A 17,072-nucleotide genomic window follows, 5' to 3' on the forward strand; every position below is an offset into this window, starting at 1 on the left:
TAGCCATAACTCAGTGCTGCCTGATCCGCAGGCAGCTAGGTGCTCTACTAACCAGGAAACTCCCTATCACCTCTCCCCCCTCAGATTTAGCCCAGTGGATAGCCTGTTGAAAACTGAACACAGATCAAGCATGCTGGAGGAGGAGGAGGAGGAGGAGGAGGAGGAGGGGGGGGGGGGGGGGACAGTGTACACTTCCAATTGAAGAAGTGTAACATTGACAGTAATTAAGCAGCCACGGCATCATGGTTAAGTGGTTGCAGTGTTGGACAACAAGCCAGATAAGCCAAGTTCAAAAATTCCTCATGCCATTTATTTTTCACAACATTATGAACAGTCTCCTCCCCCCATGAACCATGGACCTTGCCGTTGGTGGGGAGACTTGCGTGCCTCAACGATACAGATAGCCGTACCATAGGTGCAGCCACAACAGAGGGGTATCTGTTGAGAGGCCAGACAAACGTGTGGTTCCTGAAGAGGGGCAGCAGCCTTTTCAGTAGTCGCAGGGGCAACAGTCTGGATGATTGACTGATCTGGCCTTGTAACACTAACTAAAATGGCCTTGCTGTTCTGGTACTGCGAATGGCTGAAAGCAAGGGGAAACTACAACCGTAATTTTTCCCGAGGACATGCAGCTTTACTGTATGATTAAATGATGATGGCGTCCTCTTGGGTAAAATATTCCGGAGGTAAAATAGTCCCCCATTCGGATCTCCGGGCGGGGACTACTCAAGAGGATGACGTTATCAGGAGAAAGAAAACTGGCGTTCTACGGATCGGAGCGTGGAATGTCAGATCCCTTAATCGGGCAGGTAGGTTAGAAAATTTAAAAAGGAAAATGGATAGGTTAAAGTTAAATGTAGTGGGAATTAGTGAAGTTCGGTGGCAGGACGAACAAGACTTTTGATCAGGCGAATACAGGATCACAAATACAAAATCAAATAGGGGTAATGCAGGAGCAGCTTTAATAATGAATAAAAAAGTAGGTGTACAGGTAAGCTACTACAAACAGCATAGTGAACGCATTATTGTGGCCAAGATAGACACGAAGCCCGCGCCTACTACAGTAGTACAAGTTTATATGCCAACTAGCTCTGCAGATGACGAAGAAATTGATGAAATGTATGATGAGATAAAAGAAATTATTCAGGTAGTGAAGGGAGACGAAAATTTAATAGTCATGGGTGACTGGAATTCGTCAGTAGGAAAAGGAAGAGAAGGAAACATAGTAGGTGAATATGGATTGGGGCTAAGAAATGAAAGAGGAAGCTGCCTGATGGAATTTTGCGCAGAGCATAACTTAATCATAGCTAATACTTTGTTTAAGAATCATGAAAGAAGGTTGTATACATGGAAGAACCCTGGAGATACTAAAAGGTATCAAATAGATTATATAATGGTAAGACAGAGATTTAGGAACCAGGTTTTAAATTGTAAGACATTTCCAGGGGCAGATGTGGACTCTGACCACAATCTATTAGTTATGAACTGTAGATTAAAACTGAAGAAACTGCAAAAAGGTGGGAATTTAAGGAGATGGGACCTGGATAAACTGAAAGAACCAGAGATTGTACACAGTTTCAGGGAGAACATAAGGGAACAATTGACAGGAATGGGGGAAAGAAATACAGTAGAAGAAGAATGGGTAGCTTTGAGGGATGAAATAGTGAAGGCAGCAGAGGATCAAATAGGTAAAAAGACGAGGGCTAGTAGAAACCCTTGGGTAACAGAAGAAATATTGAATTTAATTGATGAAAGGTGAAAATATAAAAACGCAGTAAATGAAGCAGGCATAAAGGAATACAAATGTCTCAAAAATGATATCGACAGGAAGTGCAAAATGGCTAAACAGGGATGGCTAGAGGACAAATGTAAGGATGTAGAGGCTTATCTCACTAGGGGTAAGATTGATACTGCCTACAGGAAAATTAAAGAGACCTTTGGCGAAAGGAGAACCACTTGCATGAATATCAAGAGCTCAGATGGAAACCCAGTTCTAAGCAAAGAAGGGAAAGCAGAAAAGTGGAAGGAGTATATAGAGGGCCTATACAAGGGCGATGTACTTGAGGACAATGTTATGGAAATGGAAGAGGATGTAGATGAAGATGAAATGGGAGATAAGATATTGCGTGAAGAGTTTGACAGAGCACTGAAAGACCTGAGTCGAAACAAGGCCCCCGGAGTAGACAACATTCCATTAGAACTACTGACAACCTTGGGAGAGCCAGTCCTGACAAAACTCTACCATCTGGTGAGCAAGATGTATGAGACAGGCGAAATACCCTCAGACTTCAAGAAGAATATAATAATCCCAATCCCAAAGAAAGCAGGTGTTGACAAATGTGAAAATTACCGAACTTATCAATTTAATAAGTCACAGCTGCAAAATACTAACGCGAATTCTTTACAGACGAATGGAAAAACTGGTAGAAGCCGACCTGGGGGAAGATCAGTTTGGATTCCGTAGAGATGTTGGAACACGTGAGGCAATACTGACCCTACGACTTATCTTAGAAGAAAGATTAAGGAAAGGCAAACCTACGTTTCTAGCATTTGTAGACTTAGAGAAAGCTTTTGACAATGTTGATTGGAATACTCTCTTTCAAATTCTGAAGGTGGCGGGGGTAAAATACAGAGATCGAAAGGCTATTTACAAGTTGTACAGAAAGCAGATGGCAGTTATAAGAGTAGAGGGGTATGAAAGGGAAGCAGTTTTTGGGAAGGAAGTGAGACAGGGTTGTAGCCTATCCCCGATGTTATTCAATCTGTATCTTGAGCAAGCAATAAAGGAAAAACAGAAAAGTTCGGAGTAGGTATTAAAATCCATGGAGAAGAAATAAAAACTTTGAGGTTCGCCGATGACATTGTAATTCTGTCAGAGACAGCAAAGGACTTGGAAGAGCAATTGAATGGAATGGACAGTGTCTTGAAAGGAGGGTATAAGATGAACATCAACAAAAGCAAAACGAGGATAATGGAATGTAGTCGAATTAAGTCGGGTGATGCTGAGGGAATTAGATTAGGAAATGAGACACTTAAAGTAGTAAAGGAGTTTTGCTATTTGGGGAGCAAAATAACTGATGATGACCGAAGTAGAGAGGATATAAAATGTAGACTGGCAATGGCAAGGAAAGCGTTTCTTAAGAAGAAAAATTTGTTAACATCGAGTATAGATTTAAGCGTCAGGAAGTCGTTTCTCAAAGTATTTGTATGGAGTGTAGCCATGTGTGGAAGTGAAACGTGGATGATAAATGGCTTAGAGAATAGAAGCTTTCGAAATGTGGTGCTACAGAAGAATGCTGAAGATTAGATGGGTTGATCACATAACTAATGAGGAGGTGTTGAATAGAATTGGGGAGAGGAGCAGCTTGTGGCACAACTTGACTAGAAGAAGGGATCGGTTGGTAGGACAAGTTCTGAGACATCGAGGAATTGCCAATTTAGTATTGGAGGGCAGTGTGGAGGGTAAAAATCTTAGAGGGAGACCAAGAGATGAATATACTAAGCAGATTCAGAAGGATGTAGGTTGCAGTAGGTACTGGGAGATGAAGAAGCTTGCACAAGATAGAGTAGCATGGAGAGCTGCATCAAACCAGTCTCAGGACTGAAGACCACAACAACAACATGAACAGTCTTTCTGGTCACTGAAGTTTCTATTCTCTTTCTGAAGTCTTGGCAGTTGTCATACTATGCGTTGGTTGTAGAATATGAGTCACGTGGTAAGAAAACGTTACTGTCGCAAATAATTGTGATAAATAGAGCAGGAGAGCTACCACATATACATCTTCATAGAAATGAAAATAACAATTAAGGTTTGAAGTATGTTACAACAAAGGAGTTCAAGAGTCAAAACTTCCAAAATGGAATGCAACTCCTAAAAGGTTAGAAACATATATTTTAACAGAGCACAGAGAATCTGCGTGATTGTGAAACTGTTGCATTCATTTGTTGCAGCTTATGTGATAAGCTGTGTGCGTAATGACATTGTCCCAAAGCTTGACACTGCTTTCAACTTCGTTTTCATGGCTGTTGACCACTAAATACCTCAACTGTTTGGTTAGTTGTTACCTGTTCTCCTTCCATTATTTGTGTTTCACCCAGGACTTTCCATCATCATTTTAGAACTGCAGTATCGGCAGAGTGATACTGTATACGACAGCTCAAACTGTCTTACCAAGCTAATATTTTCTTATTGTCAAGTGAATTTTTTCCAGTATACATTCACACATTTCTCTGGCAGTGACAAATATTTTATAGCATCTTTAAAAAAAAATCTGCTTGCAGTTCTTAGAAATATCACTATTTTATTTGCTCCTTGTTTATCACTGTACCCCTTAGTCTTAACAACGTTCATCATGTGAGCAAGTAATTCAGTAGATATGTTAACAGGTACATTAACTTTGCAGATGTGCAGCTACTTCTTACCAAAGTCCATAAAACATAATTTGAAGCATATCTTTGTGATCAGGAAATAGGACTATCATAGCCCATTCAGTGATAGAAAGTAATACATATGTGTTAAAGGATCTGTTTCGCAGAATACCATAATTATCTACCATTGCAACCTAGAAGTTTTGAAATTTGTCTCGAAGTAGCCTACAACCATCCTCTGTAATATACTTGTATGGATATGGTGTCTGTTCTTTCGGACATGTCTGAAAGAACAGACACAGTTGATGACCTGCAGCCATCTAGAATGAAATTAGAATTGTATTAATACCTTCAGCTGCTAACGGGCGTTGATATATATCAACGGGGACAGGTGGAAATGTTTGCCCCGACCGGGACTCGAACCCGGGAACTCCTGCTTACATGACAGACGCCATATGCATTTGAGCCACCGAGGGCACAGAGGATAGCGTGACTGCAGGGACTATCTTGCGCACATCTCCTGCGAGACCCACATTCTCACCTTGTATGTCCACACACTATATTCGTAGTGTCCCACCCTAACACATTCATTACTTGTGGAAGACATTCTTAACAAGTCCCGTAAGAGTTTGGGGAATCTGTGTGCATCTGCACAGGAGGAGGAGGTCATGGTCAGTGTTGCCAGAACAATGTACTTACATGGATGTCCGAAAGGACAGATACAATATCCATATCAGTATATAATTCTGGCAATACCGGCCATGACCTTCCTCTTCTGTGTGGATGCACACACATTACCCAAACTCTTACGGGACTTGGTAAGAATGTCTTCCACGTGTAATGAGTGTGTTGGGGTGGGACACTACAAATGTAGTGTGTGGACATGCAAGGTGAGAATGGGGGTCTCGCAGGAGGCGTGCGCGAGATAGTCCCTGCAGTCGCGCTACCCTCTGTGCCCTCGGTGGCTCAGATGGATAGGGCATCTGCTATGTAAGCAGGAGATCCTGGGTTCAAGTCCCAGTCGGGGCACACATTTTCACATGTCCCCGTTGATATATATCAACGTCTGTTAGCAGCTGAAGGTATTAATATAATTCTAATTTCATCCTCTGTAATGGTGCAAAAGCATGGCACGCCTCGTCGTCACCCTCGGGCTTGGCAATTCTACAAACAGAAGGTGTTGTCACATAAAAAAAAGGCCACAGCTCAGAAGTTCATGTGAATTGTAAGATGGATTAACAATGTCACATTGGCACTAGTTTCCATCATAATTCTGCTTAAAGCTATGATGGACATGTCAGAAGATGGGAACGTCATTGCACCCTCTCTTACCCACAATCCATCCCTTCTTTCAACGCCTCTGCAATGGGGGCCAGAATTGCCTAGCAATTGCCTAGCCCAGCATTGAAATTACTTGCGTTTCTTACGGGTCCTGAAGGAAAACTTTTCAGACACATCACCATGCAGAATCAACATAAAACACCTTAGGAGGTGGCATATAGGGTGCCAATGATACCACCCTTTCCCTTGGAATATTGAATCCCTCATATTGTGCAGTCAAAAATGATAGTTCTTGATAACCTTTGACACTCCTGCAACCTCAAATGATACAACCCTTCTCTACGGGCATCATGGGGCTGCAACCCCATTGAATGTGATGTGACCCCTTTGGAATGTAGCTAATGCTATTGCAATTTTTGCTCTGGTGTACAAGGTGGAACCACTAGGGAACCATTCAAAACAATTCAATGAAATTTGGATGTGATCGGAAGCAGCAAATGGTGCTTACAGTTTCTCAGCCATCGTGTTTTGCATCTTCCACTGACATGATGACAGAGGGGTGTGACATCAACACTTTCTTGAGTAAAACAGCAGAGTTGTTTGCTCTAAGACCCCCTGATTGAGCAGCACCCTCAGTGCCACCCATCCACTTTCAAAAAAATGGTTCAAATGGCTCTGAGCACTATGGGACTCAACTGCTGAGGTCATTAGTCCCCTAGAACTTAGAACTAGTTAAACCTACCTAACCTAAGGACATCACAAACATCCATGCCCGAGGCAGGATTCGAACCTGCGACCGTAGCGGTCTTGCGGTTCCAGACTGCAGCGCCTTTAACCGCACGGCCACTTCGGCCGGCCCCATCCACTTTCACCAAGCCTTTAAAAAATGTACCTATACAGAGAGCTTGTGGACAGGCAACCCTTTGACACCCCTCCAATTCTGCATGCCTACTAGCAGGCACAAGAGCAGCAGCATAGCCTGCCTGCAGGTGCTTAGGACTCTCATCATGAGTTGTCTCTGTACAGATATATTTTTCACATGCTCATCAGTGGTGGGTGCACTTTGCTGTTTTATACATGTGTGTGTCAATGTTGACCACCCCCACCCTCCCCTCTCCCCATGATCACATTACAGGAGGGTTGGAAAAAGCATAAGTACCCTTTGCTGCTTTGGATGACTTTCAGAGTTTGTCAAAGGGATTTGAACAGTCCTTAGCAGTTCCACCCAGTACACCAGAACAAAAATTGCCGTTGCACTGTGCTCCAAAGTGGTGTGGTCACATTTGGTGGGGTTTCTGGCTCACAGTGCCCTTAGAGGAGGATTGAATCGTCCAGACGGGTGTCTAGCAGTGGTCAACAGCCGTGTTTAAAGGCTGTCAAGGACATCATCTTCTTGTTCATCAAACTGCAAACTACACTCCTGGAAATTGAAATAAGAACACCGTGAATTCATTGTCCCAGGAAGGGGAAACTTTATTGACACATTCCTGGGGTCAGATACATCACATGATCACACTGACAGAACCACAGGCACATAGACACAGGCAACAGAGCATGCACAATGTCGGCACTAGTACAGTGTATACCCACCTTTCGCAGCAATGCAGGCTGCTATTCTCCCATGGAGACGATCGTAGAGATGCTGGATGTAGTCCTGTGGAACGGCTTGCCATGCCATTTCCACCTGGCGCCTCAGTTGGACCAGCGTTCGTGCTGGACGTGCAGACCGCGTGAGACGACGCTTCATCCAGTCCCAAACATGCTCAATGGGGGACAGATCCGGAGATCTTGCTGGCCAGGGTAGTTGACTTACACCTTCTAGAGCACGTTGGGTGGCACGGGATACATGCGGACGTGCATTGTCCTGTTGGAACAGCAAGTTCCCTTGCCGGTCTAGGAATGGTAGAACGATGGGTTCGATGACGGTTTGGATGTACCGTGCACTATTCAGTGTCCCCTCGACGATCACCAGTGGTGTACGGCCAGTGTAGGAGATCGCTCCCCACACCATGATGCCGGGTGTTGGCCCTGTGTGCCTCGGTCGTATGCAGTCCTGATTGTGGCGCTCACCTGCACGGCGCCAAACACGCATACGACCATCATTGGCACCAAGGCAGAAGCGACTCTCATCGCTGAAGACGACATGTCTCCATTCGTCCCTCCATTCACGCCTGTCGCGACACCACTGGAGGCGGGCTGCACGATGTTGGGGCGTGAGTGGAAGACGGCCTAACGGTGTGCGGGACCGTAGCCCAGCTTCATGGAGACGGTTGCGAATGGTCCTCGCCGATACCCCAGGAGCAACAGTGTCCCTAATTTGCTGGGAAGTGGCGGTGCGGTCCCCTAAGGCACTGCGTAGGATCCTACGGTCTTGGCGTGCATCCGTGCGTCGCTGCGGTCCGGTCCCAGGTCGACGGGCACGTGCACCTTCCGCCAACCACTGGCGACACCATCGATGTACTGTGGAGACCTCACGCCCCACGTGTTGAGGAATTCGGCGGTACATCCACCCGGCCTCCCGCATGCCCACTATACGCCCTCGCTCAAAGTCCGTCAACTGCACATACGGTTCACGTCCACGCTGTCGCGGCATGCTACCAGTGTTAAAGACTGCGATGGAGCTCCGTATGCCACGGCAAACTGGCTGACACTGACGGCGGCGGTGCACAAATGCTGCGCAGCTAGCGCCATTCGACGGCCAACACCGCGGTTCCTGGTGTGTCCGCTGTGCCGTGCGTGTGATCATTGCTTGTACAGCCCTCTCGCAGTGTCCGGAGCAAGTATGGTGGGTCTGACACACCGGTGTCAATGTGTTCTTTTTTCCATTTCCAGGAGTGTATAATTTTTGACTGCGAAATGTGTGCGAATCACTGCCCATATCAAGTGGTGGTTTCATTGAACCCTTTATGCCACCACCATGATCCCTTTCTATGTTGATTCTGAGTGATAGTGTATGTGAAGTATTTCCCTCAGCCAGCCACAGGAAACCACATCATTTCAAAGCTTGGCTTTGCAGTTCTGACACCCATCATGGGAAGGTGAAATACGGGTAAGTTGGGCTGCGATGATCTTCCCATCACGTGACATGTCCACAGTGGCGTTGGAAAGAAGTGTGGAAAAATGTTTGTGCCAATGCGGTGTCATTAACCCACCTTACACCTCACATGAACTTGTGAGCTGTGGCCTTTATCTTGTAAGTTGGACACCTTGCTGTCCGAAGCACTGCCGAGCCTGAGGGTAATCTCGCAGTTTGCCATGCTTTTTTACCATTACAGAGAACAGTTGTTGACACCTTCGAGTCAAATTTCAAACTTTCACATCGAAATGGGAAACAATTTAGTTATGTTGGGCAGTGTAAATGTCTGTTATATATTATTAGTTTCTGATGTGTTCCACATCTTTGAGGACCTCCCTACGGGTCTACAGAACAATAATGTATGATCATCAGGTTGTAGCACCAGTTTCTCATGTGCTAGTGACAAGCCATTTCCAACTTCGTCTATCCTTGCACAGGTTTGTCCAAGGATCATATCCCAAAGGAAACATTTTCAGTGATGTCCTCCTTAACCCTGCCAGTCCATTTTCTCTTTGGCCACCTATAGTCCTTTCAATGAATTTCTTAGCTGGTCATTGTTTCTTGCGTCCATTAATGTAGACAAGTAGAGTTTTCCTGTACCCTGAGTTTGAAACCTGCATCCATTCTGTTCATTTAATTTCTTATTGTATGCCCAGATCTAACAAACTTCCTTTCAGCAGCTTAGATTTGGTTATTCCCTCCCCCCCCCCCTCTCTCCCCCCCTCTCCCCTCTCTCCCCCACCCCTCCCCTCTCTCCCCCACCCCTCCCCCTCCCCCTACCCCTCCCCCTCCCCATTCCCCCTTCCCCCTCCCCCTTCCCCCTCCCTCCCCTTCCCTCCCTCCCTCCCTCCCTCCCTCCCTCCCTCCCTCCCTCCCTCCCTCCCTCCCTCCCTCTCTCCCTCTCTCCCTCTCTCTCTCTCTGTGTGTCTGACCACGTCTAGTGAGGAGATAAAAATGGGAATACAGTTCGTACTGAAGATAGTTTAATTACAAATGTGCCATCTTATTGTCACAAGAGAGACACCTCACTTGAACTGTGACAAATATGGTTTGCAGTGAGAGCATGTTGTGTGCAGAGTGTGTGAAAAATGTTAAAATAAGGAATTTAGCATTTTTTTGTGGACTTTGGTGTGACACTTGTTTCACACAAAATGTCTGTTGCTCACCAACAGTGAAGATGCATTCCAAAATGCTTGCGAGGTCAGTTAAAATACTTTTGTTAAAGCTGTGATGTGAAATTAGGTGACAAAATCTCAGAAGATCCAACACAGAAAACATGAAAAAATTTTATATGCCAAGCAGCAAGGAAATGATGATGCTGCATTAGTGAGTAATCTTACTAAAATAATTGAGGAACTTACCAGGGACAATAACAAATAAAAGGAAAACTAGACACTATGACTGCAACAAATAGGTTAGAAATGGCACAAAATGAAAAAGTGTCTAATCTTTGAGAAGCCTGGAAAGAGAAAGTATAGAGGATGTAGAAAATTGTTTGCCATGTATTAGTCAAAGCTGAAGAGGCACACATCTCTAATCCGAAGCAAAATCCGAATGCAAGACAGGAGTCATCTGCCACTATCACAAATCCCCAGGAGTGCATCAGAGAAACAACACACATCACTATCGCCAATCATAACACTAGCAAAAAGCCTGAAAATCCATCGGGTGGTAATCTTTCAATGAGAAAAAACATTGAAAATCCAAACATTGCTACAATGGAATCCAGCTCAAGTGTAAACAGTGAGTGTGTCAATGAAACAAAATCCGTCATTGAAAACAAACCTAATACAAATGCAACCAAGCTGATAGCTGGAAACTCTTCAGAAGGCATCAGTATCATCTGACAGGAAGTGGAAAAACAAATCAGGAGGCAGAAGAAATTAGACATCTGTGAAATGAAAAAAATGAACGTGCAAAAACCACTGCAGACACAAGAAAAGAAAATGTACAAGACTGTGCTACGAAATCGAAAAACTGGTGAACAGTGTACTTTGAAGTCAGTCTACTATGCAAATGTTTGTAAATGTGGTTACTAAAAACAGAAGTAAAGTCATAATAGGCATTTGTGACAAAAAAGGAAAGCTGTATGTTGACAAGAAAGCCTGGTTTCACCTAATCAGGCTGATAGATGACATTACAGCTTCAACTGTATTTAACTTCTCACAAAACACTTTCCCAAATCATGACAGTTTTATAGTTGGTAAACTGGAAATGAAGGGAATAAATAACAGGTTCAAAATTTGTGTTGAATTCAACCTAAAAAGTAAAATAATGGACAATAGTATACGGTCCAAAAACATTGTGATTAGACATTTTTTTATTCCAGTAGATGCCCAGTGCAATAAACTCTCAAGACCAAGAACTTCCCAGTGAAAAAGGAAATGACGCCATTGGTGTGGGAGTGGGGGGAGAGATGTACTAACTTATTTACAGCCAGTGCAAATGTGCAGTGCCTTGTGGAAAAACTTCATACATTATCACTCTTTGTTGAGGATATGAGACCCTATGTATTGTAAACACTGGATAGCCCAACCAGAAAAAAAATACTACAGAGGTACTGAATGTTTGGAAATGGTGTAGAGGAACTACTATCCATGATGGTATGTCTGTATATGTAAATAATCACCTCAATGCCGAGAAAACTGATTTGAGTATTTTCAGTGCAGTTTTGGATCTAGAACTGGCTGCCCTAGGGCTTCCACATGCAAACTTAATTGCTGTTTCTGTGAACCATTCCCCAGATGACAACCTTGTAAATTTCATCAACCACTTGGAAAGATATCTGTATCACCTAGTGCACGTAAGGGCACAAATTGTCTTATAATGGTGACTTTGGCATTCATATTGGAGAAGGTGAGATTATAAGAGAGCTGTCATGAACTTAGTAAGCACCTTTGCAGTATTTGTGGCAACTTTTCTACACCAATAAGAGGCATTTGTCTCGACACAGTTGTCACAAACCTAAGTAGCTGGGACTACAGTGTAAGTGTGGTTGACCCTATACTAGCAGATTGTAGTGCAGTAATCATGAAGTGTACTCACAGAGTTCGTCCATAACAGTTGGCATTCAAATTACACATTTGGAAATAGACTTAGTACAAAGAAAAGTTTAGTTGATTTCAAAACTACAGTGGCTTTTAAAGTTTGGCACCAACTATTTGATGAATTGGCACAAAATGAGGCATTCAGTTGCGTACTCGAGACCATAAAAGTCAAATTGGATGAACATTTTCCACTAATTTGTGAGATATTCAATTGCCAAACTAAAATACATACAGATAACTGTTGAAATAAAGAGGTGGTATACCTCTACACTAGCTAAAATAAAACATATTGTTCAAATACCAAATAACAATGTCAAAACAGCTGAAGACATTGTTATTGAGGGTAGACTGTACCACAGGTATTTACAGAACAAGAGGAGGTACAGAAAGGAAGTAAAAAAACTGAAGAAGGAAAGCATTAAAAATACACTGCAGAAGTTTACAATCCCTACAAGCCAGTGTGGAATCCAGTTGATGAGTGCAGGTAAAGGCCCACCTCTTGCTCTAATTCTTGCAGTCAAGATGAATTTAGTGAATATTGGAAAAAGATAAAAAGCACAGTATGTGAAATTCCTGGCTGTGGAAAAGATCCTGCAGTTTGTGTGAAATTCACAAATACATGCAGTGTGGTAATGTGGAAGAGTGAGTATCCAAAAGACATAATAAAAATAGTAAAAAACTACAACTTTCAGTGAGTTCCAATATTTATGGCACATCCTGCACTTAGCTAAAAATGTTAATCCATGAAACTGCACAACCACTAACAGTAGTAATAAATAAATGCCTTCATATTGGGGAATTTCCAGACTTCATGAAAGTAAGACACTTAGTACCTCTTAACAAAAAAGGTAATCCACGTGAAGTGTCAAACTACAGACCCACACCTACAATACCAGTACTAGCTAAGGCGATGGAGACAGTAATGAAAGATCGACAATTAAGTTACTTTGAAGGAAATAACCTCTTTCATAATATACAACACTGATTTCGGAAGGGCAGGTCAATGATCACAGCAGTACTTATCTTAATAACAAATTTAAGTCAGGGTTTTGAAGACAGTCTATAGCACTATTACTCTGTGAACTTAGTAAAGCATTCTACTGTATCCCTTGCAAGGCCCTGCTTGGCAAGCTAAAATCGTATGTTATTCGGGCTCTGTTCTGCGAACTTTTGAGCCCTGCATGAATAACCGATGACAGATCTCTTAAAAGACATCATAGTTGCTGTTGACTGTATAAAATATTTATTATTACGATTGCAGTTTCGGCTTTAGGGCCATTTTCAAGTAACACTGCAAAAGTTACCTAAACACAAAAAAGACAAAAGTGAAGCACAGGGTGTATATACATGATTAAGCAAACATTTCATTAAGATAGTAGCGTAATTATAAAAATTGGTGAGAAATGTACATAATTTACATTCTGTCAGAACATAAGACTATCTGACATGAGTACATGTTGTCATCAAAATTCAGCCTTTTGACTGTGAGAGTCCCACTCGATCCGATGACTAGGACACTTATTACATCGTAAAATGCTGTTAAATTGTATTAAACTGTCAGTGTTACTGTCGTTCTAGTAATCTATCACACACACAAGCTCAGGTGCACTGACAACATGTGGAGCTAAGTCTGTTGGCGCGAAAATATATTTACTAAAGATACTGCCTGTGCGTGTAGCAAAGATAGTGCACACCAAGGATACAACTTATAAGCTTTATATCATAAAGTGTTTTCATCTGTCAATATCATATAGCTTTCTAAATAGAGCTATGATTGCAAGGCGCTGTAGGATACGATGAGAATATTTATGTATAACATAATAGAGGATAAGACATGTGTTATCTGTTGAGAAGCTCTCACATTGATTTAAATGCTCATAAATGAGATGAAGACAGAGCTCTGATACATAATATTTTGTATGCGTATACATTTTACGAATATGAATGGCGTAAAACGCTCGCCAGCAATCCAATTCACTGTGCAGCACCACAGATTGGGAAAAAACATCACAATGCCTCTGCACAAATACAGGATGCATCTTTTAACCAGGCTGTATTATAGCAAACAATACTGAGTAAATATGTATACTATTCCATCGAAATTGCTTAAAATGTTTTCGATAAGTGTCCAAAATAACTGTACAGTTCTATGAATCACTGTTTAAGTAGATTGATACAATAAATCACATTCTTCGGATACAATGAAATGTCAAGGCTACATTTAATTTGTAAAATATACTAAAATAAAATACATTGGAGTATGCTTTTCTTCCCTCCTTATAGTCCATAAACTTTTCTTTACAGGAAAATACACCAGCATTACTGATAAAATTTGTTACTTATGATTTAAGGCAAAGCTGGTCACATACATCACATAAAAATTGGCAATCCTAAAATACATAAAATAAGAGAATAGATACATTGCAAGTGGCAGCGAATCTGACGTTACACAGTTACTAATATAGTTTTAAAGTATCCACATATTATCTTTTTTATAAATTTTTATTTTAACCCCGTTTACATACTTGTCTATAGAAAATGTCAGGGTGGTAAACTCCCATCAAATGTCAGTTATGGACTGCTGCTGTGGGGTCATCCTGCAGGCTGCAAGAATGTGCTTTTACTGTGAAAGAAAGCAGTGAGTGTTATTTCATCAAGAAATAATAATAATAATCTGACAGTTGTAAACCAATTTTTTCCAGATTGAGCGCAGACAGTTTTCAGCCAATACATATTCGATTGCCTCATTTGCATAGAGATAGATCATCAGACTTCCAGCAAGAGAAATGAAATTCACCAACAACTCACAATAAAGACGGTATAGACAGGCCAAGATATCAATCATTAGACAGGAAACAACTTATGAATGGTGGTTAGATCTATTTAATTCCGCACCTAAAGACACTGTCTTTACACTGGAGCAATTTAGAATTAACACTTTTGTAAATTAGAAGAGCAGCCTGTATGTCGTATTGAAGAATTCTCTGGTGATAGTGCAGTGTTCACCTGAGCTGCTTCTCAGTACTATAACTACAATAGCAACTTTGCTATTTAAATACACTGTGTTCTTGTATCGATTTTATGTAGTTATGTTGTTATTGTAAAGGATTTTGTTCATGTAGTCCTTAACTCTAATATGTCTCACAGTAAATGTATAATCAAACAATGGAAAATCCAAGATGGAATGTAACAATATTATGAAAAGGAAAGGTGCCAATCACCGTGTAGTGGAGATGTTGAGTCATAGATAGGCACTTTTGGCCAGCAAGGCCTTTGTAAAAAATACACACACACACACACACACACACACACACTTACTTACTTACTTACTTACTTACTTTCTCTCTTACACAAACACAACTCACACGTACATGACTGCAGTCACTTGAAGTTTGTACATTCTATCACACCACCCCAGTATGGAAAATGTTGCATATTCTTTATGGGTCTTCTAGTCAGCTGTAACTTGAGCTGTCTTCTTTCTCTGCTTACTTTTATGGCTACAATCTTTGATTTAGTGACCGAGGCCAAACTCCTCATTGTTCAGTGTATTTAGTTTTTTGGATTTAATTTATCTCCATCCAGATCATAACTTTATCAGTAAACACCATTGCTTACAGTTCTGGTACATGCAACGCTTTTACCCTTTTCATGAATATCATCGATCTCATTGATGAAGAGCAGTGGAGACAAGGCACTCCACTGCTCTACTCCACGTTCAGTTCCAGACAACTCACTCTGTACATTTCCTACCCAAACGCAGCTGTAAATTTCTTCTCTTCTGTCTTTCCCATATTTTGGATCTTGGTACATTGCCATAGGACTTTTCTATGTCTAGAAAAATTAGTGTGATGTCCTCAACTTTTCCCGGATGTTTTGTGAGTAGTGTTCCTGTTGCAAAGATCAGGTCAGTTGTACTCCTTTTTTTCCAGGAGAGGTTCAACTATCCTTTGAAGTCTCCTTTCTGTAATCTTTTGGAAAATTTTTAATCTGTACAAAATCTCTGTAATTTTGAAGTAGTTTCCTGTTAACATTTTTTGAATAATTACACATTTGCTTCAATTGTCAGGTATCTCATTCTCACTCCATATCACGTTTAAAACACAGTACAACCAATGGATTCCATATGTTCCTGCAGCTTTAATCATATCTTCATTTAGTACATCCAAGTCACTAGATTTTTCTGAGCTCTAGTCATGCAGAGCTTCCTGCCAACCAACTCAGGGATGGTTATTCTTTGTTGCTTCTCCCCAGGGGATCCACAACTCTTTTGTGGATACGTGCATAGCGAGCACGGGACCCCGAGCTAATGTGGCCTTCCTACCTTTCCGGACTGCATACCTTCCCTTTCCGCATCCTTCCCCATCCCCCATCTTCGCCCCCCCCCCCCCCCCCCCCTCACCTCTGGCTCTTTCCTTCCCTTTCTCCCCCTCTGGGAGTATGGTTTGTGCCTACGTCCGGAGACGGACGCTTGTAAATGTCCCGCATTCTTCGCCTTCCTTGCTTGTATGTCTTCATCCTTCCTTTGTCCTTCTCTTTTCCTTACCTCTTCTCTTTACCCTTTTCTCCGCTGCGGCATTTGAGACCTCTCTTCTTTCCTTTCCCTTTCTCTTTCTTCCTCCCTGTGCGTGTCTGAAGGCCGACCCACGCACTTCCATGCGTAGCCGGTGACGGGGTAACGCGTAATTCCCTGCCCCGGGTAGACAGGTAGGACACGTACGAACCCCCTGGTAACGGCCAGGCCCAGGGAGGGGTGATTACCCGAGCTGATACCTTCCAAAAGTGCCGATTGGTCCCTCTGTCCGTTTGTCGGGAGGTGTGACCTGAGGTGTGAACAATCACCTAAGGCGGGAGTGCCCTCAGAGAGGGCCCCCACAAGGGAGGAGCGCGCCATCGGAGACGCCGGTAATCATGGGGGATTCTTCCGCAATGGTTTCCTCACCTTCCACTATGTCTGCTCACAAACGTAAGTTCACTGAGTCTCAGCCACAGTCAGTTCTTCCATCGTTGCCACAGTTCCTTGTTGTTTCTCGGTCTGGCGAAGGTCACGACTTCTCCACGGTCAACCCTTTCATTATTCAGAAAGGTGTCGACGCAATTGCAGGTCCTGTAAAGTCTTGTTCCAGATTACGGAATGGCACCCTGTTGTTAGAAACAGTCAGTGCCCTCCAGGCACAAAAATTGCTGCGTACCTCACTACTACACACCTTCCCTGTCCGGGTGGAAATGCACCGTACTTTAAATTCCTCACGTGGAGTCGTTAATACACGCTCCCTCGATGGATTGTCTGACAAAGAAAT

General features: G+C 42.6%; 1 protein-coding gene and 1 non-coding gene across 5 annotated transcripts in view; both read left to right on the forward strand.

Moving 5' to 3' along the window:
• Positions 1–17,072, forward strand: part of LOC124616179 (oxysterol-binding protein-related protein 9) — a 504,981-nt gene that overhangs the window by 469,283 nt on the left and 18,626 nt on the right. The gene's annotated exons all lie outside the window — the stretch shown is intronic.
• Positions 5,323–5,397, forward strand: Trnat-ugu. The gene has a single exon. It is a non-coding gene; the product is annotated as a tRNA-Thr (tRNA).

This window comes from Schistocerca americana, chromosome 5 (genome assembly GCF_021461395.2).
Source record: "Schistocerca americana isolate TAMUIC-IGC-003095 chromosome 5, iqSchAmer2.1, whole genome shotgun sequence".
In the NCBI taxonomy this organism is placed as follows: Eukaryota; Metazoa; Arthropoda; class Insecta; order Orthoptera; family Acrididae; genus Schistocerca; species Schistocerca americana.